Source organism: Marmota flaviventris, chromosome 11 (genome assembly GCF_047511675.1).
Source record: "Marmota flaviventris isolate mMarFla1 chromosome 11, mMarFla1.hap1, whole genome shotgun sequence".
Classification (NCBI taxonomy): Eukaryota; Metazoa; Chordata; class Mammalia; order Rodentia; family Sciuridae; genus Marmota; species Marmota flaviventris.
Window position 1 is genome coordinate 40,651,207 of NC_092508.1, and position 27,960 is coordinate 40,679,166.

At 32.0% G+C, this 27,960-nt stretch overlaps 1 non-coding gene across 1 annotated transcript; it reads left to right on the forward strand.

Annotated features, from left to right (window-relative positions):
- Positions 1-11,969: 11,969 nt before the first annotated feature.
- Trnav-cac (transfer RNA valine (anticodon CAC)) lies at positions 11,970-12,042 on the forward strand. The gene has a single exon. It is a non-coding gene; the product is annotated as a tRNA-Val (tRNA).
- Positions 12,043-27,960: the final 15,918 nt, after the last annotated feature.

A 27,960-nucleotide genomic window follows, 5' to 3' on the forward strand; every position in this document is an offset into this window, starting at 1 on the left:
AAGAACTGGCAGTGCTAAGACAGAATTCAGTTTCTAGCTCTCTAATGTGTCAATTATTAGCTTTAGAAATCACAAAGAACAGTAGAATAAAAAGTACATCATATTAAATTATTAAGAAAATGAAGACATTAGAACTGTGAAAGCAGTAATAATAGGATTAAGTAAAAACCTATTATAGTCCACATCCTATAATTTTTAAGAAAAGATTTTGTTAATGCCAAGTAACCACAACTGCAATGCTTTTCTGGTCAGCTGGCTTTAATGACTGCAACTAATATCTCTCACTGAGTAGAAAAGTTGAAAGCTTTGTTGTATTGAAGTGTAAACACCTACTGCAAAATGGAATAGAGAAATATTTTAATCCTGCAGAACTTAATACAGAGTGCAAACTTAACAAATGCAACCTCTTTTTTGTAACTCTTGGGCAAAGAATCCCAGCTTGCATCTGTACCATTTCCAGATGTTCTCCTTGCACACCTTGTGGGCATGTAGAACATAGTGGTCACTTGAAGGTACTACTGTGCTTTACTTCTCCATGGATAACATCAGGGAACAAAATGCTGGGACCTGAAAGTCAAAATGTAACTATAATGCATTAATAAAAACAGTTTTTAAAAATATTAAACAAAAGAAAAGGAATATTTACTGACACTAGGCTACAGCTCCTATCAGGCTCTAGAATTAGAGTAATAAATGAACAGCAATTAAAAAAAAATTATATCCATATTAGTTCAAATAGGAAAGCTAAATTTTATATTCTCTTACAGAATATCCAGCCCCCAAGGATTTTAATAAGACTTCCTGTACATTACCTTATAAATAAAAGTTTTCTTATATATGACTTGTTCAATCTGATAATTTTTTTACTTCTTTCCTCAATCATTCTCTTATGCTTTTGTTTGATTTGTTAAAATAGAAGTAACATAGCTCACATTTTTAAATGTATTACACAATGTAAAACAGTTCTGCAAACTGTATTCATTATACAAATGAAAGATAACCTAAGACAATACTTGGCCTCTATAAAATATTGAATTTCCTCACATGAGTTTTTTTTTTTTTAGATATTTAATCCTATGAAGTATTCATTAGATAAAAACTATTCATATAGTTAGAAATTAAAACACTTTCAGCACTTTCAGGGGAGTGTTGAAGAAATCTCATGCATAATTAATAGTATATGTCATTGTGAACATCATCATGTTGAGATGGAGGTCACAATTAATTATTGGCTTAAATAACAAGACAAATAATGGGTATTGGCTCTTCAAAATTTAATGGGAATTTCGTATAGAAATCTATTAGAAACATTGTTTATAAAGAACACCATTCATATAAGCAAACTCTTAGCATTTTCTATTTAGAATATTTAAGAAGTATCTCTGAGTATATCTGGACACATATAGTGTTGGTTATGCTAGTTCATATCTGTTTGTCTATCTAATCGGTTATTATGGATATTTAAATGAATCCTCAGTATGCAAAATCATTCCAGGAATAAATTGTTCTCACTATTTTTAGCAGTTAGGAAAGTACATTTGCAAGTTAATGCCAGTGACTGTCATAGGTAAAGGGCTAATAAATTAGCCTCAAGTAGGGACAGAACTTAGCTGTTTTACCTGAAGACTTTGTAAATGTGTGTTATGTGCCTTATGCTTATGAATATCATTAGAAAAAGCCTACCTTCCAACTTGTTAGCCAGATCAAAGGAAAGTAATTTAAATACTACTATTTTTAGATTCATATATTTGAACTATTTTCTCTCCATATTTTCCTTTTATTAGCTGTTTTACTGATATGACACTAACTAATATTATTAAGTTAGTAGAGTAACAAAATTACTTTTTAAGTGTAAAGGATTACAAAATTATATAAAATATTTTTTATAATTGCAGGCCTGTGTGAGATTCAAATTCAAGTTTGTTGGCATCTAGTGCAACTTAATGTACTTACAAATATTCATTAGGAAATACTGATTTCAAACATATATCTCAAAATTAAGAATAACATCATCAGCTCAGTGCTTTGGCACAGGCCTGTAATCCCAGCAGTTCACCAGGCTGAAGCAGGAGGATTGTGAATTCAAAGACAGCCTCAGAAAAATTGAGACGCTAAGCATCTCAGTGAGACCCTGTCTCTAAATAAAATACAAAATTACAAAATAGGGCTGTAGACGTGGCTCAGTGGTTGAAAGCCTCTGAGTTCAATCCCCAGTAGAACCCTCCCACCAAAAAAAAAATATATATAACATCATCATAAATACAAATATTTGCTGTATTTGCCTTTCAGCCTAATTTGGGAAGGAAGTATTGAAAGCTTCACTTTAGTCTCACACTACACTCTTGCACTATATTGAACATTAATCCTTCTTAATGTATTTATAGAAGTAATGCACTCCTGAACAAATCACTCAGATGTTTTCTGACCTGCTATAACTTTCAGGAATTAGAGTGTTATGATGGAAAAGAAATTTCAACCATCATTAATCAATGAGTTTCTTTCTTTAAAAAGTCAAAGTAAAAGGCATGTATTTAAATTTAGCAATATTTCTAAGTGCATTAGAGTTGCAATGATCCATAGACCTCACCTTAATTACATTTTTCTCATGGAAAGGTAAGCAAGTATAGAATAATCTAATAACATAAGGCTTCTTAATTTTATAAGCATTTAAAAATTCAAAAACAGCAATTCAAAGATGTCAAAAATAGTTTCTTTCACATTATAAAGGTGAATAAATTGATAACCTAAGCACAAACACCAACGTAAATTGCAATATGAATTCAACTCTGATAATATTGAGAACTGACTACTTGCTTCATGCTTCCGTGGGAGTATTCAAGTCCAATAAATATAGAAGGCTTGTCATTTTTGCCGATGAACTGTGATAATCCTCAAACACAAAATAGGTGATTCTTATTCATCAATTTAGAACTTTCTAGTGCTATTATTTCTCTTATTACATATCTCACAGTCTGGTTTTAAGTGTTTCATGCGAAATATTTATTGTGGCCATGGACTCAAACTCTGTTTAAACAAGAGATGTCTCCACAGGCATAAACTCTTTATTTTCAGTACACTACTGAAAACAGACCAGAAACTGGATTTGTAGATAATTTGCTTTGAATCACAGTGAGACACTACAGACTGTGTGATGTTGTGTATGTCACTGAGCTCTGAATGGAGCTTCATTTTCTGCAGGTAGAAATTTGGGGAAAAACATTCCTAGCAAGTAGGAATGGGAACATAATTTATATTGTGTTAAGTTTATGGTATATTTTTAATACACTTTGTATTTTAGAATACTTGTAGAAGTACTGTATAATAAGTTTCCATATATCCAAACCTCAGTACTTCCATTATTAATATCCTACACTGGTATAGTTAATTTATTAAGATTAACATTTAGATCTGTGTTCTCTTCTAGGATCCCATCCAGGGTATCACATTATATTTAGTCACCATGTCTCCTGAGATTTCTCTGGACTGTGACAATGTTTTAGTCAGATTTTTCACCACTGCGAACAGATGACCTAACAAGAACAATCAGAGGAGGAAAAATTTATTTTAGACTCAGAGTTTCAGAGGTCTCAGTCTATGGATGCCAATTTCATGGCTCTGGGTTAGAGGTAAGGCAGAACAACCACCGTGAAAGAGTTCTGTGGAAGAAGAAAGTAGCTCAACATATGAAGCCAAGAAGGAGAGAGAGAGAGAGAGAGAGAGAGAGAGAGAGAGAGAGAGAGAGAGAGAGAGACAGACCGAGAGACAGAGACAGAGAGAGACAGAGAGAGAGAGAGAGAGAGAGAGAGAAAGAGAGAGAGAGAGAGAGAAAGAGACAAACTACTGTGCTCACCAGAAACAAAATATAAACCCTGAAGGCAGGCCCTCAATGACTTGCCTCCTACAGTTACCACCCAGTTAATCCCTATCAGTGGATTCCCACACTGGTTAGGTTAAGATTCATAACCTTATCATTTTACTCTTTTCTCTCCCTTTCCCTCCCACCTCATGTCTCTGTTTAATGTTAATCTTTTCCTCCTGCTCTTCCTCCCTTCTCTGTTCTTAGTTTCTCTCATTATATCCAAGAAGATATTTGGTATTTGTTTTTTAGGGATTGGCTAGCTTCACTTAGCATAATCTGCTCTAATGCCATCCATTTCCCTGCAAATTCCATGATTTTGTCATTTTTTCGTGCAGAGTAATACTCCATTGTGTATAAATGCCACATTTTTTTTTATCCATTCATCTATTGAAGGGCATCTGGGTTGGTTCCACAGTCTAGCTATTGTGAATTGTGCTGCTATGAACATCGATGTGGCAGTATCCCTGTAGTATGCTCTTTTAAGGTCTTCAGGGAATAGTCCGAGAAGGGCAATAGCTGGGTCAAATGGTGGTTCCATTCCCAGCTTTCCCAGGAATCTCCATACTGCTTTCCAAATTGGCTGCACCAATTTGCAGTCCCACCAGCAATGTACAAGTGTACCCTTTTCCCCACATCCTCACCAGCACTTGTTGTTGTTTGACTTCATAATGGCTGCCAATCTTACTGGAGTAGATGGTATCTTAGGGTGAGAGAGAGAGAGAGAGAAAGATAAAGAGACTTACCCCACCACTGACATAATATATAACCCAGAGGCACACCCCAACTACCCACCTCATCCAGGCACACCTTACCTGACTATAGTTATCACTCAGTTAATCCTTATCACAGGAATAATTCACTGGCTAGGTTAAGGTTCTCATAACCCAATAATTTTACCTAAAAACTTTCTTGAATTGTGTCACTCATGAGCTTTTGGAGGATATCACACATTTCAACCATAACAATAGGCAAGGGGTAAGATGAAGGAGTAGCTATCACAAGCCAAAGAAGAAAACCATGAAAAAGGCTGCTTGATAGTAAGTGTGTTATTAGGTAGGCAGACCAGATAGTCAATTGAGCATCTCCTTCTTTCAATGGAGGAGGGAGAATATTTAATATTACCTCATTTTCTAACTATTCTTTAATTTTCTTCTGGGGACTTCTATTGGACAGAAACACCTGGAAACCAGAATGTATGAATGCATTCCTGTTTTACATATTTATCAACCCCTGGAACACACACCAGACTCAAGAGCAATTGAAAGTGGATCCATTCAGCACATCATTTTATGAAATTCCCTTTCTTTATTTTATTCCAACAATGTATCTATCTGTTATCATCTATGTCTATCTCTCTCTATCTCATTTGTGATAGTCCAAAGGAAACAATGCAATGAGCTCTTTGTTGCTTTAAAACAACACAGTAAGTTCCTTAGGACAAATACTTCTTTCTCTAGAGCTCAAGGGAAGCTCCCCAGTTCAATCTGGTACTTTCCTTTTAACTTATCCCCTACCATAGCTGATGAACACAAGAGGAGAGCTCCCACAGTCTGTCAAATGAGACCTGGCATACTGATTTTCACCACATCATTTAAAAAAATCTCTTATTTATCCAAGTCTCTCCCTATCATTTGACTTTGGAAATGTATGAATCAGAGTAATTTGTCAAATTCTTCCTGTTGCACTCTTTCTGTTTTTGTTAATATGTATGGCAAATATACATAGATGCCTGTTAACTTTGTGCAAAGCAGTATCTTCTCTCTACTATTTATTTTGTCACTTCTTTGATATGAAAGCAGAGTTTGGGGAAAATACCTCAACTAGAGAAGGCATTACATATATGGCCTTGACCATATGCATTCTAATCCAGACATAAAGGGAATAAAAGATACCTTCTTTTGTTTTCTAAGTTCTTTTTGTTTAGAACAATGGTCCATTCCCTATTAATACAAAAATTTTCAAGGCTTGTGTTAAATATTATGATTAAAAAGAGTGAAACACTGTTAGTTTTAAGGCAGAAAAACTTAAGGGGAACGTTAGCTAAGAAAACTACAAGTATTCAGGCATTCTTGATTCTTCTACCCTGATGCAATAACAGATCCCCTTTCCTATGTTAATTTCTAATAATAGGACTGCAAGTATGAATGGTATTTGTTTGCACTAAAAGTTCTTGAACATGAAACAACAATTGTACTACATGATCATTTGTTCATCTCTTTAAAACAATCAGAAATAATTGCTTCTGATTTTTTTATAATTGAGGATAATGTATATAAGTAATATTTATTCCATTAAGTATAGGCCTCTGTGATTTTGAAAATGATTATGATAATATGCAACACTGCAAAAAAGAAAAAGAACAATCCTTCCAGTTTCTCATCTGCTGTTTTCTAGTGTGATCATCCTGCAACTCCAGATCCTGATTGAGACAGATTTGATTTATGGACACATAATTTTGTCTTTTCATGAATGTCATATAAATTAGAATCATAGTTAAAATGAAGCCTTTAGAATTTACTTTCTTTCATACAACATTTCAGATTTAGAGATGTTGTATATATTAACATTTTTGCTTTTCTTTATCACTGAGCAATATTCCATTGTATAATTTAACACAGTTGGTTATTATCAATTTAAATAATATTTGGGTGGTTTCCACCTTTGGAGATTAAACACATCAATATCCACCTGCAGGATTTCGTTTGAACTTAAATTTTAGTTTTCTCAAAGGTATACACAGAAGCATGAAATGAAAGATCATGAAATAAAATATGTAGCATGTTGCTCTGCTCCTACATCAACACTTGGTGTTACAATTTAAAATTTTTCTATCATTCTAACAAGTTCTAGAATACCCAATTGTGGTTTTATTTTTAATTTTTAATTTTTAATGTCTAATGATGTTGAAGACATTGTCAGGTCTTGGTTTGCTATCTGTAATTTATTTGGCCAAGTGTCTGTTGAAATTTTCTATCAGTTTTCATTGTACGATGAATTACCTTATTTCTGAATTATAATAATTATATAATCCTGATAAGTATCTTTTGGCAGATATGTGATTTGCAAATACTTTTCCCCTATTTTAAGATTTGTTAATGATTTTTAATACCATTTTTTTGCAAAACAGAAGTTTTTTATTTTAATACAGTTCAATTTATAACTTGTTTTCCTTTATAGATTGTGAATTTTGTAGCATGTCTTTATTAATGTAAGCTCACAGATTCTCTAATATTTTCATCTGGAAGTTTTGTAATTGTAGGTTTTAAGGGTAAGTCTGAAAAGCATTATAATGCTAAATGGGTGTGATCAGAACAGACAGACCTTAGCATCCTTCTAGATTTAGCAGAAAACAATTTCTTCTTTCACCACAAAGAATGATATTAACTTCAGGGTTTTTATAGTTACCCTTTATTAGACCAAGAAACACTAAACTTTTCTCTCTATATCCTTTTTATTTTTTGATACCATGCTGAGATTTTATAATGCATAGATGTTCAACTTTGCCAAAGTCATTTTATGTATCTATTCAGGTGATCATACAATTCTGTTCTTTAGTCTGTTGATATGATGAATTGTGTTGTTTAAATAAATGTCTTAAGCATCTATTTTTTTATTTCATCAGCTTTCTCTTAATTTCCTCTCCTCAATTTCATTAATTCGTCACCCTCTTTTTTTATATTACCTATCTTTTGTTTTGGGGGGTTTAATTTGTACTTAACAGTTTCTTAAGGAGAAACCTTAGAAAACAGATTTTAGACTCCCTTCTTTATTGTCAAAATTTAATGTTCTAATTTTTCCTCTTATTTCAATTCCAGCTTGTATTTACATTTTTATTCTATTATAAATATCTTCTAATTACTTCTTTAGTTTCTTTTGCGACTGATAGGCAATTAATAAATATGCTTTTTACTTTTTTATTTGTTCTTTTTAGTTATATATGACAAGAAAATGTATTTTGGCAAATTACATATACATAGAGTATAACTTATTCTCATCAGAATCCTACTCTTGTGGTTGTACAAGATGCAGATTTACCCTAGTCATGTATTCAAATACAAGGCTAGAAAAGTTATGTCTGATTAATTCTATTATCCTTAACTATTTCTCTCTTCCTGCATTTCCCTTCATTCCCCTTTGTCTAATCAATGGATTTCTCTTCTTCCTTTCCCCACTCTCTTTGATGTGGGTCAGCATCCACATATTGGAGAAAACATTTGGCCTTTGTTTTTTTAGGATTAGCTTATTTCACTTAACATGATATTATCCAGTTCCATCCATTTACTAGCAAATGCCATAATTTTATTCTTCATTATGGCTGAATAATATTCCATTGGGTATATATACCACATTTTCTTTATCCATTAATCCATTGAAGAACACCTAAGTTTTTCCATACCTAGGCTATTGTGAGTTGAGCTGCTATAAAAATTGGTGTGGCTACATCAGAGTAGACTGCTGAGTTTATGTTCTTTGGGTATAGATGAAGGAGTGGAATAACTGGGTCAAATGGTGGTTCCATTCCAGGTTTTCTAAGGAATCTCCATACTGCTTTCCAGAGTGGATGCACTAATTTGCGTCCCACCAGCAATATATGCGAGTACCACATTTATTGATATTTGTATTCTTGATAATTGTGATTCTGACTGTAGTGAGATGGAATCTCATTGTAGTTTTAATCTGCATTTCTCTAATTGCTAGAGAAGTTGAACATTTTTAAAATCTACTTGTTATTTCTTCATCTGTGAAGTTTTTATTCAGTTTCTTTGCCCATTTATTGATTTGGTTATTATTTTTGATGTTAAGTTTTTTGAGTTCTTTATATAAATTGGGAGATTAATGCTCTATCTGAGGTGCAGGTAGTAAAAATTTTCTTCCATTCTGTAGGATCTCTGTTAAAGTTCTTGATTGTTTCCTTTGCTGTGAAAAAGCTTTTCAGTTTGATATCATCTCATTTATTGTTTCTTGATTTTGCTTCTTGTGCTTTAGGAATCTTTTTGAGGAAATCAGTTCCTAAGCTGGCATGATGGAGAGTTGGGCCTACTTTTTCTTGTAGTAGGCACAGGGTCTCTGGTCTAATGCATAGGTCCTTGATCCACTTTGACTTGAGTTTTGTGCATGGTGAGAGATAGGATTTGATTTTATTCTACTACATACATATTTCTAGTTTTTCCAGCACCATTTGTTGAAAAGGCTATCTTTTCTCCAATGTATGTTTATAGCACCCTTGTCTAGGATGAGATAATTGCATTTATGTAAATTTTCCTCTGTGTCTTCTATTCTGTTTCATTGGTTTTTATGTCTGTTTTTTTTTTCTTTGTGTGTGTGTGTGTGTGTGTGTGTGTGTGTGTGTGTGCTAATACCTTGTTGCTTTTGTTACTACAGCTCTGTAGTGTAATCTGAAGTCTGGTTTTGTGATGCCCTCTGCATCAATTTTCTCATTAAGGTTCGCTGTGGCTATTCTGGGCCTCTTATTTTTCAAATAAATTTCCTGATGGCTTTTTCTATTTCTATGGAGAATGTCATTGGTATTTTAACAGGGCTTTTATTAAATCTCCATAGCACTTTTGGTAATATGGCCGTTTTGACAATTCTAATTCTGCCTATGCAAATACATGTAAGAGCTTTACATTTTCTGAGGTCTTTTACAATTTCTTTCTTTAGTGTTCTGTAGTTTTCATTATAGAGGCCTTTCAACTCTTTTGTCAGATTGATTTCAAGTATTTTATTTTATTTTTTGAGGCCATTGTGAATGGGATAGTTTCCTGATTTCTCTTTCAGCTAATAATTTATTGCTGTATAGGAATGCAATTGATTTATTGGTGTTGATTTTATACCCTGCAAATCTGATGAATTTGTTTATTAGCTCTAGAAGCTTTATAAGTAGAGTTTTTGAGTACTCTAAATATAGAATTATGTAATCATCAAGTAGGAATAGTTTGAGGTCCTATTTTCTGATTCATATAAATTTATTTCTTTTTTCTAATTGTTCTGGCTAAGGTTTCAAGGACTATTTTAAATAGGAGTGATAAAGGAGGGCACCCTATCTTGTTCCAGTCTCTAGATAAAATGCTTACAATTCTTCTCCATTTAGAATGGTATTGGCCTTGGATTTCACATATATATCTTTTACAATGTTGAAGTATGTTCTTATTAACACGAGTTATTCTAGTGTTTTGAGCATGAATGGATGCTGAATTTTGTCAAATGTCTTTCTGAATCTATTGAGTTAGTTAGTCATGTGATTCTTTTTAAAAGTCTGTTGATATGGTCAATCGTATTTATTGATTTCCCTATGTTGTTCAACCTTTCATCCCTGGAATGAACCCCACTTGATCTTAGTATCCTATCTTTTTGATACATATTGAAATGCATTTTGACAGTATTTTATTTAAATTTTTGTGTAAATGCTCATCAGGGATATTTGTCTGAAGTTTTCTTTCCTTAATTTGGTATCAGGATGACACTCCTTTCATAAAATGAGTTTTGAAGGGTTCCCTCCTTTTCTTTTCATGTAATAATTTGAGGAGTATGTGTGTAAGTTCTTCTTTAAAGGTCTTGTAGAACTCAGCTGAGAATTCATCTGGTCCTGGGCTTTTCTTTGTTGGTAGGGTTCTGATGGTGTCTTCAATTTCTTTGCTTAAAATTGATCAGTTTAAATATGTTGTCTCACTATTCTCATTTACCTCCTTTGTCCTCTTGATTCAATTTGGTTAGGTCATATGTCTCTAGAAACTTTTAAATGTCTTCAAAATTTTCTATAGATTTTCAAAGTAAGTTCTGGTTATCTTCTATATTTCAGTGATGTCTGTGGTGATTTTTCTTTTTCATCATGGGCTTTTTTCTCACTTTTTTATTAGCTTGGTTAAGGGTTTATTAATTTGGTTATTTTTTCAAGTAATCACATTTTTGTTTTAATTATTTTTGAATTTTTTTGTTTAAATTTTATTAATTTTGGCTCTGATTTTGATTATTCCTGTCTTCTGCTTTTGGGGTTGGTTTGTTCTTTTTCTAGGGTTTTGAGATATAATGTTAGGTTATTTATGGTGATTTTCAGTTCTTTTAATGAATGAACTCAATTAAACAAACTTTACTCTTAGAACTGCCTTCATAGTGTATCAGAGATTATGATATGTTGTCTCACTATTCTCATTTACCTCTAAGTGTTATTTTATTTCATCCCTGATTTTTAAAGCTCTCTATTGGTTGTTTAATAGTGTATTATTTAATCTCTAGTTGTTACAGTAGCATCTATTTTTATTTCATCATTAATTTCTAATTTCAGTTCATTATGATCTGATAGAATGCAAGGTATTATCTCTATGTTTTTGAATTTGCTAAGAGTTGTTTTGTAGATAAAGAAGTGGTCTATTTTGGATAATATTTTATGTGCTGCTGAGAAGGGAGTGTATTTATTCATTGATCTATGAAATATTGTATTTGTGTTTGTTAAATCTAAATTATCAATTGTATTTTTTAGTTCTATAGTTTATTTATTTAGTTTCCTGTACACTGATGGTAGATCTTTACTTTTGAGTGCCAGTTTATTGAGCTGAATAACCTCTGGGTCGGCTCAGGGAGGGCTACTCCTCCAATTCTGGGGTTCCACAGGCCAAGATATTCTAGCACTTACAGATCTTTTCAGACTTGTGTCTACCCCACTCTCCAGCCCAAGGCTAAGCTCTAATTCTGTTCCTTAACATTCTCTGATGTACCCAAACTTTCTCAGTCCTTAAGGCTGTCTGTCTGATAGTGAGTATTAGTGATTTTTTTTTCTTTCACTCACCTCCCAGAGAAATAGTTTTTTCGCTGTTTGAGTCCCGAGTCACCAAGCTGTGAGAAAAACCACTTCCTAGTAACCTGCTATCTTGTCTGTCCTAAAAATATGTTTCTTAAATTCTAAGTACCTATGCTTTTTCCATATGTAATTCTATTATTGCTATATAGATTAATTATATCATGGTATAAGAAAAGATCAGGTACAATTTTAATATTTTATAATATTTAAAAATATATATTGTATGACCCTGAATATTATTTATGTTAATGTTTCATGTAAATCATTAGTTTTTTACTTGTTGAGGGCAATCATCTCTAAAAAGTATGTCAGGCTGGGGATATAGTTCAGTTGGTAGAATGCTTGTCTCACAAGCAAAAGGGGCTGGGTTCAATCCCCAGCATCACCAAAAAGAAAAAAAAAAAAAAAAAAAAAAAACTACAAAGAGTGTGTCTTTTATGTCTTCTCTATGCTTATTAATTTTTTGTCTATTTGTTCTATTGATTATTCAGAGGAGTACTGACATCACCAATTAAAATCATGGCATTTTCTATTGCTCCTTTTAGTCTATTTTCTTTAGCTTCATGTATTTTGTTCATTGCACATATATTTTGAATTGTTATATCTTCTTGGAGCTTTGGTTAATTTTTCATTGTATAATTTTGCTTTATTAGCTCTGATAATATTCTTTGTGTTGATGTTGATATTATTATATGTAAATCCATATACAATCCAGTTTTGTTTTGAATAACATTTGCATCATTTATCTTCTCCCCAAATTTTATTTTCAAACTACACATTCTTTAGATATGAAGTGAATCACTTGTATCAAGTATATATTGGATCTTTCCTGTTTATCCCATCTAAAGTAAATTTATTTATTTAATGTGTTTAGAATGTTAATATTCAATGAAAATTTATATATGCATGGAATGAAATCTATTGCTAGTGTTTTCTATTTGTTACTACTATCTTTTAGTTATTTCCTCAGGTATGCCTTCATTTAATTATATTTTAATGATACCATTTTATTTAATGATATAATTTTATCTTTACTACTTATACCTTTTCTTTGAATATCTTTAGTGAATTCTGCACAGTTTATAGTATGAAATTTTTATGAATCAAACTACATTTAAATAAGATTATACAACTTCACATATAGCATGAAAATTTCTTATGCCTACAGTGTAAATATATAGCTAGAGCAGACAGCTTGAAAGTTAAAAATATTACTGTGTTCATGTCAAGTGAATATAGATACCCACTTGAAAAAGTTTCTCCTGGTCCATGATCAGTAAATATAAATGCCAATAAGAAGAATAACTGTGTTGGATTAAAATGAATGTATTTTATATATTCATTTGTTATATATTCAATAGAAATTCAAAAGAGAAGAAATATCATTGATCACAGTGTTATCCCATTCTCCCTAATAAAATACCTAAGGCTTGGTAATTGTAAAGAAAAAAAGTTTACTTAGCTCACAGGTTCAAGGGCATGCAGCCAGCATGGCTCAGCTCTGGTGAGGGCCTCATGGTAGATGGCAACATGATGATGGACACCTGTGAGAGGGAGAGATCACAAGATGAGACTGGAAGCCAGAAAACAAGAAGGAGCCAGTCTTGCTCTATTTATAAGTCCCTCTCAAGAGAGCAACGAGCTTACTCAAGGAGACCAGTATTGATCTCCCCTAAGAATAGTGACTCCACTGACCCAATTGCTCCTCTCTAGGATCTACTTTTCACTATTTCATCACCTCCCAAAATTGCAATAGTGATGACCACACTTCCAACACAGGGACCCTTAGGATACACATTCAAATAAAACACAACTCCCAACAATCTCTTCAGAAGATATTATTAAGCCTACTTTCTATTTTGAAAATCTTTAAATAAAATTTAAGATTTCAGCATTGACCTGCATTCTTAAAAATTAACTGTACTTCAAGATAACCAAAATGTTGATGAAAGAGAATTAATTTATATAGAAGTATACATCAAGGTCACATATTTTAAAAAGAAATGGTAACATCAAATTTTCTGAATTTGGTAACCGTGAATGACATGCCGGTTGTGAGCAATGATCTAATATCATCAAAGTAGAAATAAACTGACACTGCCTGATGGAAGTACATATTGATGACTCTGAAGTGCTCCTGCCAAAAAATTGCCACAGAATCTTATCAAGAATCTCCAGGTCTAACTATTCATTTATAGGAAATAGAAGCAGCAAAGAAATGTGCTCATATCACAGGAAGACCATCTGCAAAGTTTCAAATGGTGGGAAATGTTACAAATTAAATCTGTGGTTTCATTAACAAATATATAGAAAGAAAAATAAAAAGGTAGGAAGGATGGGGAGAGAGTTATGTTTTCAAAGCAGCTTGTCAACTAATTGCAATTTATTGGTTTCATAAAGATCCTGATTCAGACTAGTGGTCCACAGCCAGAGATGATTTTGACACCCAGGGGACATAGTAAATAGCTGAAGAAGGTTTCATTTGTCACAACCAAAGAGGAGGGATGCAAAGCACGTCTATTTTTGAAAGCTGGAGATGTTGATGCACAGTTTAAGATGTATAAGACAATTCACCCCTAAAAAATGATTATGTGGCCTAAAGTGTTAAACTGTCAGTGGTGTTGAGGTTGAGAAATCTAGTTTCAAATGAATGAGCTTCATATTTTATACACATTATAGTTCTGTAATGGAAAACATAGCACACATGGACACAAGGAACTATCACACTATTAGAGGGGAGCATTAATACAAACTATATATTCTTATTGCTGAATGCTAACAGAAAGAATAAGAGAAATGACTTGATATGTTCATTGGAATCAGTCTTTTTCTTTCTTTTTTTTCTGTTTTTCTTCCTATTGTGATGGGGATCAAATCCAGTGATCACATTTGGTAGACAAGTACTCCACAACAGAACTACACTTAACATTTTTGTGTCTATGAAACATGTAATAACTAAAGGACATGGAGAATAAAATGTTGAGAGTGCAATGCTCTATATTAAAATGTCTCTTACAGGATTTTGCTAAATCAATTTTTCTGACATGTTTTCTTAAGTTATTTATTTGGTATGAATGAGCAGGAGAATTAGATAATTTTTATATTTTTTCCTTAATGAAAATGTATGACAGAATGATAAAGATAATTTGAGCTGGCAATTTTCTTACTTTTTACAATTTGCTTTTCTGGATTGAAAAGACTATGCATATATCCTAGTTCACTCTAGAAAAATATTAATGACCATAATTATTTATTGAGCATTTGCTGTACTCCAGTATGCACTTTGTATTTATTATCTCATTTAATCCTCAGATCCGTATGTCCACACATAAATCTATTGGGAATATTTAATCAGACCCATTTTACATGTGAAACAAAGTTTAATATGGAAAAATAACATCTGAAATATTTTCCTGTTAAGAGGTGATAAAGCCAAGTTCAAACCCAATTCTCCCTGACAAAACCCCATTGGCCTAAACATTTAGTGTTTAATATTTTAAAAAATTTATATATATATATATATATATATATATATATATTTTTTTTTTTTTTTTAAAGAAAAACATATCTTCTTCTTCAGTTCATTTTAAATGAGTTTTTTAAAACTGAAGTATGAAGTAGATAATAACCATCCATATCTTCTTATGGCTCTGATTTTGAAACCCTAACTATGTGGAGTATAATATATATATATATATATATATATATATCGTTATAGTTATTGCAGAAACACATTGATTCCCAAGAGGTATCTACAATTATCAATGCTTCTAATACTTATATAAAAATTCACCTTTAAATTTTGCTAATGTGATTTTAAAAATATGAATATTGCTTGAGAACATGATGAGTTATATCTCTGTAAAGATTTTTCATGCTGCCTTTGGGTCTTATGACAAAGAAAGTTCCTGAAAATTTTCATTAAAATATATCATTGATCTCAAAGAACTATTATGAATGAATCAATTGCATGGAATACTAAGTGATGGTCTCATTTCCATAGAAATGGCTTCATTATGAGTAAATACTGAAATGTATGAAGGCAGTATTGTTTGGAGTAAGTCTTTCAGCACTTTCCTTTCCACTAAATCATAAAAATATCTTCTTTCATATTTAAAATCAAATGATTTGATTTCATCACGCACACTAGAAAATAGCTTCAAATTTTCAGTCTTAACTATTAGTTACATTATTTGTGCAAGTTTACTTAGGCCTATAGTGACAATGAACTGCTTTGAATAAAATATTTTTTTCATATTTTTAAATTATAGGCTTTGTTTGAAAGTTGAAATCACTGCTTGTTTTCTTTCTGGTTTTAATTTAAGAAATAAGAATTCATAATTATGAGCTTTGTCCAAATAGATTGTTATGAAAATAATTATCTACTCTTTTCTGTTTTCTGATGAATTTCTTAAGCCTAATAACTTCTGTCAACCCAAACACAATTACAGGAACACATATAGCTACTATGGAAAGGCATTTGCAGTTACACACTTACTTATTGAATTAATTATGGTAATTACTGAGATTTGTTATCCCCTTTTTCTGAAAAGAAAATGTTTTTTTTTCAAATTGAGAATGATCAATTTTTGATTTATACAATTAAACAATATAACTAATAAGGATTTTTTTCTTTCAAAATGTGTTTGTTGCTACTAATATCTAAGGAGATATAAATATTTTGAAAGTTCTCATTATTAAGTAGGAAACATAAAACATTTTTATAAACTTGTTCAAATATATAAAATCAGTAAAGTTGCTCAATGTCACATATCAGACAATGTTGAAGCTAAAATTAAAACAATGAGCTTGGCTTCAAAGTCCAACTTTTGAGCTAATTACCTGAAAGGTAGTCTATGTCAACTTCTTTTACTATAATACAAGGGACAAAATAAAGCAAAGCATTTATTCCAAGTTAGCAAATTATTGACCACATGTGGCTTTTTTTTTGCTTGCTGGTTTTTCAATGCCTTAAAAATTTAAAAAAAAGCACTTTAATTAGACATCCTCATTTGCTATAATAAAATGATAGCATAATTTTTTGACTTACTGAATATTGCTTCATTCCTTTATGTAAATGCCTGTCCCTGTAAGAAATTGAATTCTCTACACAATTAAATAGGCTAAACCTGTCTAACAAAGTTCATGCAAAATAGTCATAAAAGTGTTTCTCAAATTTCAATTCATATCTTTATTTATTCTTATTTTGCACACAATGCTAACAACTAAGTTTCTTATCTACATAAAATAGGAAGTGATAAGTAGGAGGGGAAGATGAAAGATGGAAGGTTGTTTTTTGATCAACTTTTATCAACCTTATTTTTTTTAAATGTTCAGCCTGGTTAGTATCCAAAAGGAATAATCATAATTAAGATTATAATGGGAACTTACCATTTTTAAATAAATGAATGGTTTATGGTATTTTCAAGCAGTTGCTATGCAGAGGAAAGTAATTTGTTTTTTTATTTTAAAGACCTCAGAGATGAAGTTTTACATATTTCTTAGTTAAAAGAAAAATATTCTCTATGTTTGAAATATTTGTTCCATCTTGTTTTCATCTCCATAACTTATTTCTTGTAGAGACTGTATTATTTGAAAGCATTGGACTATAACTATTTGAAAGTGAAAATAAACAAAGGCAAAATTGACTTTTCATCAGAACTATACTAGCAGCTATCTGAGTATAAAGGTTCTATATTTTAAATTATCTTAGCACACTGCATGACATATAATAACAACAAATATGATTGTTATTCATATTTTTATTATTGTTGACCTTATTAATGACAGACAATCAGAAGGTCAAAGAATAGATGTGAATAAACTGTCATTTTAATAAAATAATTCAACCTATATAATAATTTATAATAAATCTAAATTTAAAATAAACTATTTCATCAGTAGAAACTTCAGACAAGTCATCCTTAGCCTACTCCCAATCTTTTAAATTTATAACTTCAAAATAATTAGCTTTGCTACAGGCATATTGAAGATAGAAAAAAAAATCCCAGCAAGGGAATGCATTTGTCAAGATAAATTGGAGAAAACTTATTTGATGATTCAAGACAGGTTGAAAACGGTACTTCTTTCTTATAAGACAAGTAGCCTGACAGAAGTCCCTCGGTGACTCCTGAGGAAAAGACATGTAATCATCTCTCACTTCTTCCGAATGTCTTTTCCTGAGAACTGGAGAGATGATAGGACTGGGGTCCTGATTATGGATAAGTGTGGGTTCCCAGGGCTGCAGAACCCTGTCAGCTGTGCTGCTCAACCCCTGCAAATTCTGCTAAAATTGGTCATGCTCCTAAAACTTCCCAGGATCACCCAGCTGTGATGATAATATATTATCTTCTAAGAGAGAACAAAGTACTACTGTGTAATGAAGTCAGACAGCAATACAAAAAGTTTGCAGTTTGTTTCAAAAACATTGAGGAAATTTGTATTTCAATATATTTAAAAAGCAGCACTGTTTAAAATTAATGAGGTCTTTAAAATCTCTTTAAAATACACACAAGCTTAATATTCAAAGGAGTATTCCTTAACATTTTATTTACAATTACTAACCCTGGATGTTGAAAAGAAAAAAAAGTGAGTAGTTTCCTGGACTTATAGTAAGGTAGTTAAGGGTTTAGACTCTTGAGCAAAACATCCTTGTTTTGAATCCACGATTGTCCATGTAATAGGTATCATTTAAATTCTCTGTTGCTCATTCCCTCGTCTATATTCAGAAGGTGATTACAGTCTCTACATCAAAGGATTGTTATGATTAAACAGGCAAAGTCAGACTTAGATCTGTGCCTAGCACAGAAGAGAGCTCTATGAAGTACTTAGCTATCCATGTATGTCTCACCTTGTAAAAAAGTAAGCAAAGTTATAAGGAGACATACAGGTAATAATTATAATATGATTCAGAATAATTAAAATAAGTATAATCAGATGGTGATAAATAAAGCTCAAATAAAGTTTTGATTTATTGAATTTATTTCCTTAATATTTAGTGAAATAATGGAGCAACTAATAATCAGACTGACTCTTTCCATGGTGTACTATGAAGACCTAGACAGATATAATTTAGTCCTCTTAGGTAGAAAGTAACTGTACACCAAACCCACTTCTTGTTATTTCTTGACAGAAAGCTATGCTTCCCAGTCTCCTTTGTAAATGATAGAAAATATGTGACTTAGTTGTAATCAATATAAGGTGAATCAAAATGGAGTAGACCATTTTCTCCTTGATCTTGAACAAATTTCCCAAATATTCATGATCCCCAATTCCATTTTCTTTTCCTTTGGGTTATTACCTGAGCTATTTTACATGAATGAGAATAAATGTCTACTCTTCCTTATTACTCACGTTTTGGTTAGAGACTAAGGAATTAAAGTAATATACCTCTGTCCAAGCTTCTGATGTAGGTGAGAGAGGCCAGTGTAAAAATATATATATATATATATTTTTCTCTGACTAGTGGCAGCACAATTCATCATTAAGGTTCAGAATTTTCATATCATTCTCATGCATAATCAATCAATATCAGTGACAAATCAAAACTGTCACATATCCATCAAAGAAGGCCTAACAGCCAATTCTTGTCTTCTACAGATGGAGTATCAGAGATTTGAGACTTTCTTTCTTTCTTTTCTGTTTTTTTTTTTTTTCTGTCATCTGGTATAAAGAGATTCTTAATGATTTAAGTTTTCTAAATATCCTATTTTGTCCACTCTTTTTTGAGTCTCTTAGAAGGAAACAAACACATCTCAAGTCTTTGGGCTACATTCAACTTATATAGTTTAAATATTCTTGCTCATTCATATTTAAATATAACACTAGCTTGTAATCATGAGTTGGTGAGGAACCTGCTTTAATTAAGTAGTTGAGAGAAGTAATAAAATAGTAATTTAGTCTACTCAATGTCACAGAATAAATTGAAATCTTTGAGTGATATTCCTTCATTTAAAAAAAACAGATTATAGAGATTTTTGTGGGGTTTTTTTTCCATTTGAAATTATTACTCATGGTATTATGGTATTTTTTAAGTACTATATCTGTATATGAATATAAATATTTGGAGCGAAATGTTTCCTTCTTGAATATCTCCTTTGCAGATCATTAGGGAGAATATTAAATTAAACACAAGCTTAAGGTGATGAAATTACAGTGCTGAGATAATAGTTTTCACTTTACAAAACAGCAAGACCTCAATGTGACTGTGCCCTATTATCATAGACATGACAGAGGTACTTGCCTTGAAGATGTACTTAAAAAATTGGTTTCATGTTTTCTAAATTCTAGTTATACATTCTGTCAATAGAACAGGGAAATAAAATTGTTCTGAGGGTTTTCTTGTGTTACCTAGCCATTTTACTTAACAAAAATATAAAGATTAAATTAGAAAAGAGCTTATAAACAAGGTCATTGTCATTTCATGAAATCGTTCATGGTATCTTAAAATATTTTAATTTTCTACTAATGTCAAGTATGTTATATAATAGTATCTTTTTAGAAATGGTAAAAGCACAAATTCGGTATTGCTAAGATCTAGGAGATAAATAGAAAACATTTATTTATTTCCCCTTACATTCTTTTAAAATTTTCTGTGAAAGTTAACAATTTTTTCCCTTAAACTTGAGCTAAAATACATAAACATAAAATATGTGTTAATAATTGCTCTACAGAAAGAATTTTAAACATGTTTTATTTACATGACATTGGAAGTTATCTTTGAGTATACAATATACCAACAATGAAATTGTTGCAAAGATAAAAGTACTAATAGAATGCTTTCATACAAAATTATAGAAATTATAATTTAATTTTATATCTATTCACTAATTTTTTCTATGTCTAATTGTCTATGTATTATTATATATTGGATAGGGATACAGCATAAAAAGCAAAGTTAAACCTCAAACCAACTTAAAATTATTCAGGTACATTTCTCTGTCTAATAATGATGTTACTAATATTGGATTATATAAAATTCAATTGTTTTTACTCCATACAATTATACTGTTACTATTTTTGGCATTTTTCAATCATTAACTAATATTAAATCTCCTTATAGGTAGATCAGAAAGAATATTATTAAACAAAATAGAAGTGAATAATACCATACTTTAAAAAAACAATATTTTGCAGTGTATACAGAAAGTGAGAACAATAGAATTTGGCTATGAGCAGGAGAAGAAAAGAAAGAGAAACCAGAAAGACAAACAATATAAAACCAAAAAAAAAATATACAAACAAACAAACAAAAAATATGTCTTAAAGACAAAAACAGGAAAAATAAAGAGGGTTAACAACTAGGAAAGAGTTATAAGAAGGTATTAGATATGGAAATATATTTTAACATGGGAATTAGAAAGAAAGGAAAATGTTTCTGGGAGAGAAATTATTTTGTGTGGTAAAGTAAAAAGTTGTAGAATGACTAAGTAAGTTGCACAAGAACTGTGGAGAATAAAGTTCAAAAAATTTGTATCTAAGTTGACTACAATTAACAAATTAAATAATAATCTGCTCTTTTCTATCAAGATAATTCCTTATGTCTGTTAGGTTTTATTGTTTAGAGAAACTAGTCTTAAAGCAATTAGGGCTTGTATAACTGATTTTTTTTTAAAAAACTGTTATTTTAGAGTATTAGACTATACTACAGATTCTAAATTTTTTTTTTACAAGTTAAACTTGGTTAATACAAAACACCAATGTAACTGCAGTAGTGTTACTGACTTCTTTGTATACTAGATATATTCATGTCTTCTAAGTTTACATATTTTCAAAATATAAGGTTTAGAAAATCATTTTACCAAACTGGTGTTCATCAAATTAAAGTCTGAAGTAAAGATTTGAAATTATAAAAATTATGTTTCTTGGTTCATAGGTATTATATGAAATAAATATATTCTTACGTTAATTTAATTTTGTATTTTCCTTGTAAGCTTTATAACTATTATCTGTTAATGTCTTGAATAAGAACAACTTCTAATATAACAACCTGAGTTAATTTGGGACAATAGGACACCACCTATAGGACAGAAAGGATGTAAGGCTAGCTTCCAATACTAATATTGACCCCAATTAAACACAATGGGTAAATAACTGTAAAGTTATAGATATTAAAGTTAAAACTCAGTACTACTAATTTAACATGGGTGAAACTTGGTTGCTCAATGTTTAAAAACGAAACTTAGATGCTAAATTTAAGAAAATAAAAGAGCCAAGTTGGAAAAGAGCCAATATTTGGCTGCTGCTATTTTAGGTCAGCTCAAACCAAGGGAATGAGGGGATTTCTCTAAAGGATTTGCAACTCTGGGTCACATGACCTTCCAATCAGAGGAATTCAAGAGACCCTGGAGAACAAAAAGCCAACCATTGCACATTCTGCAAAGGGGAGGGTCATTGGAGAGGAAAAATCCTTAATGCTTTCAAAGGAATCCACACATTATCATATAGATCCTGACCTGACCTATCCTGAAAATTGGCCCTAAAGTTGCGCAGAACTTCTCCCCAAGTTCCTAAGAGTGATACCCTGAGGAAACTCAGCTGATTCTTAACAATAGATAGGAGCAAGTTCAAATTAACCAGCTTGATGTTAAACACCAGGCAAGAAAGTCATAATGAAAGCACAACCATGCCTGTCATTTAAAAGGAAAGATAATAGATCTTTCAATGTAATTTAAGCTGTACATTTATGTCAGCCCCACAAAGAGTAAGTAAGACTGGAGGCTATTCTTAGAGAGGAGTGCCTATTAAATATCAAAAGAGACTATCAGATTCAGAAATTTTCTTAGTCAATTTAAGACCTGCAAATCTGCCAAACCTCCTATATAGACAGACTTGATCTGTATTTGCTAGTATAATTATCTAGCCCTAAGGGACAGAATTAAAGGGATCTCTACTACACACAGATGTAATGCCAATAGAAAAGTATTTTACAAAAATCAGATGACATTAGATATCTTAACTACAATTTATGGGGGCATCTGTGACATTATAAAAACTAAGTGTAGTGTTTACATTCCTGAAAATTCTGATAATGTAACTAATATCCTTAAAGAATTATATTCCCAAATAGAGGCAATATCCTCACTGGCTTGTCTTTGAAACAATTTCTTAGCTCTTGTACCTCATGGTGGAAAAAAAAAAATGCTTGTCTCTCTCTTTCATCATCATTATCATGTTCATTGACTTTGTATTAATCTCATCCCAATACTCACATCTTCTTGCTTCTCTCAGAAGAAGGCACCCATCTCCCAGATGTCTTTACAATCTGTTCTTTCTGAACCATACTTTTACCACAAACCCATCAAATGATCCTGAACATTAGTAAAAGGAACACATTACTAAAAGGAAAGTGCATGCTCCATATCACACCCTCTTAGGCTGAAGCAGCCAGAGCTGTGAGCACCCAGAGCTGTGAGCACCCATTTTCTCTTACAGAAGTTAGAGTTCCCTTAATCGGAGGAAGGAATGGCAAAGGACAGGTAGTCAGTGTAGATAATAAATGATCAGGTCAGAAAGATGATGGGGACTTTCAATATGTCTTTATTTTACTTGTTTTATCTGCTACTTTAACCATATGAGTATTTTTTTTTCTTCTTGAATAATCTCTTTTACTTTGTTGTTAAAGATATCAAACTCTCCAGATTTTTTCTTACCTTTTTTTTTTTGCCATATTTCTTGGGTTCTTTTCATCTTCCTGAAGTCTAGCCATTAGAATGACCAGGGTTCTTTTAGGATTTATTGGCTTCTATAGCTACAATTATTTTTGTGACCAATTAGATATATGACTGGGATAATTAATTGGTCTTTACAAATAAATGTGAATGTTTCAGTTTGTGTAATTTCTTTATCAAAATTGCACCAATACCTTCACATCTCACCTAGAATAAAAGTCAATTCCCTCATAAATATATTACAAGGTGTGGGGAGATATTCGATATGTCTATGGAAACAAATGACTTATTTAACAAAAAGCTACAACACTTTTCTAGTGTGCGTGTTGCAAACAAGAATAATAGTAGAGGATTAACTACATGACTACCATATGTGAATACACATAGTGTTGAGGTTACTGTGGCCACACAGACTACAAGTCAAATATTACTGATATAATAACAGAACAGGGTGGAAATAATAAAATTACCTCACAGGTCAGTAACTCCAGAGGGTTCATCAGTGTCAACCTGAAGCAATGGCTAGCAGAATATGATGTTCAAGATACAGGGTATGGGTTGGGGTTGTGGCTCAGTGGTAGAGCACTTATCTTGCATGCATGAGGCACTGGGTTCAATCCTCAGCACCATGTAAATAAATAAAATAAAGCCATTGTGTCCTACAACTAAAATATATTAAAAATTAAAAAAGATACTGGGTATGTTGGCAATAAATAAATTTATTTTTTGACTTATATCATCAAAATATATCAAAAGCCAGTGGGCAGAAGACTGATATCAACTACCAAAATGGAGAAATCCTCTTCTAATTTCCGAACCTGCCTGGATCAGTTTTGAGATCTAGAGGCCAGAAATTGAAGAGAAAAAATTGTATCCTTTAAGGTGGGTTCTGAAATGTCACTGCAACAATATGCAAGAAATATTTCTCACTAATTCTTCAAATTGACCTATGGCAAAGTACTACAGTTAATGCAGAAATAAAGAGAAAGGTATATACATATTTTTTTCAGAGGTATTGAATATACAGTCTGAAATAATAATGAAACCAAAGATATAGGAAGATCACGCTCAATTGATTTCTTGTATAAAACTATTCACTGATAATGTAGTGGTTACAATGACCACACCTATAGTTACTGTCCTTATAGAGTTCTCTGTAATATAGACAAAAACCTACTTTAGTTGTAAATGCAACATTTTGAGAGTACCTGCAATCTCCTTCCTCCACTTTCTTTGAGTTCTGTTTAATCAGAAGTAGTACTGCATACTGTCCAAAATCACAGGGAGAACTGATACTTGACAAGGGGTGATGGTCCTCATCAGAGACTGCTATGTTGACCAGTATAACTACTAAAAAATATGGATGGATAATAAATGACAGATGGCTCCCAAAAATGTAACCAAGTGATAAATCCAATTATAGTGTTGTGTTGATGTAATGTCTACACTAGAACATACTATCACAGCCTCTGTAATTTGGTATGTGACTACATATCTGGTGACTACATTTTGTCAATCCCATTCAGGAAAGGTGACCAAAATAATATGCATTCACATGGGAAGGACAGAAGTTCACACTCACTAGCTTACCCTAGGGAAAGCTAATTCTGCTCTCTGTTACAATTTAGTCCAAAGGGACCTTGATTGACTTGACATTCTGTAAACATTTGCAAAAATCACACTGAATCACTTTATTGATGACATTGTGCTTATTGAATCTGGTGTGCAGAAAAACACAGATACTTTTATATGCCCTTGAAGGGAAATGAGTTGCAAAATCTGAGAGAGAAATCTGAAAAAGTTTCAGAAATGTTCCAATTATGACATTTTTTTTAAGATCAATGGAACTACATTATGTTGGAATGTCTTTTCTGAGATAAAGTGAGGGCTCAGTGGTTGACAGAACTCTTTGGATTTTTGACTCACCATATAAGCATGGATCATTATTAGAAAGGCCATCTATTTCATGGCATAAAAGACTTGGATTTTTGCATGGTAGCCATAGTTGAGAGGGTTCTGAAGCAGTTTGGGTGTCTCCCATTAGCTATGTTTCCACTCAGGCTATGATAATCTAATGGATCTCAATAAGGATTCTTATCAAGTTGATGATAAGTTTCTTGAGCATCAGGAAAATGTTAGAAAAATCTCTACTAGTAGGATACTTGGTCCATGTAAAGAGAATAGTTAACCATGGAACATCAAGTGAACACATAACAGAAATTAACCATTATGAACTGGACATTGCTCTGGGTACTGAACCCAAGGGTGCTTTGCCACTAAACTATATCCTTCAGTCCTTTTTTAAAATTATTTTTTAATTTGAGACAGGGGCTTGCTAACTTGCTGAGGCAAGCCTTGAACTTATGATCCTCTTGTCTCAGCCTCCTAAATTGCTGAGATTATAGTCATGTGCCACTGTGCCCCACATGAATTGGCTATTTTTAAATCAGTCAAGTGAAAAATTCAGAAATGGGACATTAAATGATGAAAATGGCTTAATTAGGGCTTGACCTGAACATGTCTAGGGACTTATATAAATTATACAAATAGGTATTTCTCCTACACATGCCATCTACTTCTGTTGCAGTAATACTGTTTTCTCAGCCCAAATCTATGAATTCATTGAGAATTTTTCATTGGCATATTGGTAGAAAAAGAGAAAGAAATCATATGAAGTTTATAGAGATTTGGCACCATATGATACTTTGAGTTGACAATGGTCTGTTTCCTCACTATTTTCCAACTTAATGGTGGTCCATAATAGCAGTGATATACGGGAAAACATTGAGTAATATACATAGTTATTTCCTTGGTGTGGAGGGAATTATATCTGAAGTTAGATTTACACTTGTGAATTGGCTAACTGGTTTGATTATCTCTAAAGAACTGGAGGAAATATGGGTAGATGATTAGAAAGAGGATGGTCCCCAGGTGGGGGGGGGGATGTATTCATTCCATGTTGTTGCTCTATCAGATGACCTCAATTCATTTATTGGCTTAAAACAGAAAAGAAAAAAAAAAATATGCGCTATTACACTTTTGGAGGTCAGAATCTAAAATGGGGCTGACATAGGTCTAGAATCAGGAGTTGGCAAGGCAGAATTCCTTTTGGAGGCCCTAATGGAGAAGTGAGCCTTTACCTCTTCCACCTTGTAGAGATTGTTTGCATTCCCTGGCTTGTAGCTTCCTTTTATTTACAAAACTATGGATGTCCAGTCGAGTCAGTCCCTCTCTCTTTATCTCCCTCTTTCTCTTTCTCACTCTCTCTCCTCTGTTGCCTTCCTCTTCCTTCCATATAAGAATCCTTGTGATTACCTTGGGCTACCTAGATATTTTGCAAAGATTTCTCTATATTAAAGTCAGATGTTTAGCCATCTAATTCCATCTGCAATCGTAGTTCACCTTTGCTGTGTATCCTGAAAGAGTCATAGGATCTAAGACTGGGAACTTTGAAAAAAAAAAAAAAAAAAAAAAAAAAAAAAATATATATATATATATATATATATATATATATATATATATATTTGTCAGGGCAAGGGGGCATTATTCTTTCTAGCACTCATGTGTATATTTCTGTGGAAGTGGGCATGACATGCCTATATAGTGGGGTCTTATGTCAAAATCACCAGAAAGAGCTAGAGAAAAGATAGCTCTCCATTGCAGTACATTTCTTATAGATCACCAGCTTGTGTCTTACTGACAATCCAGCCAGTTGGATTTGCCATAAATTCTTTAGCATATTCAAGCCCCAATTTCATACTGCAGCATTCTTTGCTGTCTTTTCTTTCCTCCTGTTCTAATTTTTTTCATTATTTTGATAGAGTGCTTGCCTTGCTTGTATAAGGCCCTGGGTTCAATCCCCAGCATGATGATGATGATGATGATGATGATGATGATGATGATGATAATTTGTATAATGAGTTATTCCATTAGTTTAATATAACAGTGATTTACATATTTGGCTTGAGAGTCAAAGAGATATTGGCTTGAATTTTGATTACTAAATAATTCTGTGACTTTTGTTGATGTATTTAAATATTCTGGCTGTTATCTATGAAACAAGATAAATAATAACTAAGTAGAAGTTAAATAAACAAATGCATAGATAACTGATAAAAATGGTAGACATAAAAATTTTCATTAAAAGGTATCTATTATTAGTATTTCTAGTATTAGTTTAGTTTATTTGTTTGTTTGTTTTTTACCCTGGATAGAAAACTTATATGAAATAAAACAAAACATTCATAGCTATCACATGTTCATGCTTTCTATATTTTCATATTTCATATATTTAAAACATACATTGCAAACAATCAGAAACATAATTCATTAATATCATACATTATCAAATTTTCATTAAATGTTCTACCCTAATTTTTTTTTCCATGATCCTCACAGTGTTTGTGGTTATTGAATTATAGGGTGCCTTGACAACAAAGAAGACACTCACAGTGTATAATTATCCTATAAATAATTAAAATGGTCATGGGGAAACTCACATACAGCACTGAGGTCATCATTACAGATGATTCATACTAAGGCTAAGGTTATTAGGACAATTATAAATAGATGTAGGTGAAAATAACAAAAAATTTGATGCAGTCTATAAAATATGACCATGGTAAAAAATTGAAAGG